The sequence below is a fragment of the Octopus bimaculoides genome, chromosome 26 (genome assembly GCF_001194135.2).
Source record: "Octopus bimaculoides isolate UCB-OBI-ISO-001 chromosome 26, ASM119413v2, whole genome shotgun sequence".
Lineage (NCBI taxonomy): Eukaryota > Metazoa > Mollusca > Cephalopoda > Octopoda > Octopodidae > Octopus > Octopus bimaculoides.
Window position 1 is genome coordinate 22,562,583 of NC_069006.1, and position 787 is coordinate 22,563,369.

General features: G+C 29.4%; 1 protein-coding gene across 1 annotated transcript in view; it reads right to left on the reverse strand.

Moving 5' to 3' along the window:
* LOC106881585 (serine/threonine-protein phosphatase 6 regulatory ankyrin repeat subunit B) overlaps nt 1–681 on the reverse strand; it is a 14,445-nt gene extending 13,764 nt beyond the window's left edge. Inside the window, exon 1 of the mRNA XM_014932041.2 lies at nt 476–681. The gene's annotated coding sequence lies outside the window, so the exon portion shown is untranslated. The remainder of the gene's footprint in view (nt 1–475) is intronic.
* Nucleotides 682–787: the final 106 nt, after the last annotated feature.

Consider the following 787-nt stretch of genomic DNA (forward strand, 5'->3'; position numbering starts at 1 on the left):
TTTATGTCCCCCGTAACTTAACGGTTTGGCAAAAGAGACTGATAGAATAAGTCCTAGGGTCGATTTGTTCAACTAAAGATGGTGCTCCAGTATGGCCACAGTCAAATGACTAAAACAAATAAAAGAATAAAAGAAAAGAATATGCACACACACACATATATATATATATGCATATGTATATGTGTGTGTGTGTGTATATATATATATATATGTATATATATATGTATGTAAGCATATGTGTGTGTATTTATATATATATGTGTGTATGTATGCATATATGTGTGTATATATATATATATATATATGCATATGTGTGCGTATATATGTATATATATGCATATATGTGTGTTTATATACGTGTGTGTATGTATATGTATGTATAAAGAGATATATATACCACAAAATTACTGCGTTTTTAATGCTTCTTTGAAATCACATAGGTCAATAAGTGAAATATGAAAAATCAACAATTTACCTAAAAATGGAGAATATTTGCACTTGGCTACATGTATTGTGTAAAGACCCAAGATCGTGATCTTTCCTTCCTTCCTCGGAAATCAATGAGTTTTCCTTTTTTTTATGTTTGTTCTATGAAGACAGGATGTAAATATTCTGAACCAATAAAACTTCTCATTTTTCCTGTAATTTGTTTTTATTTTATTTTATTTTGTTACTTTTCTTTCCTCCTTTTTTTCTCTTCCCCTCTCACTTCTACTAGACCTGCCACCATACCTCTTCAAACTCACAACTCCTATCTTCTATTTTTACAAATTCTATTCATCTATTC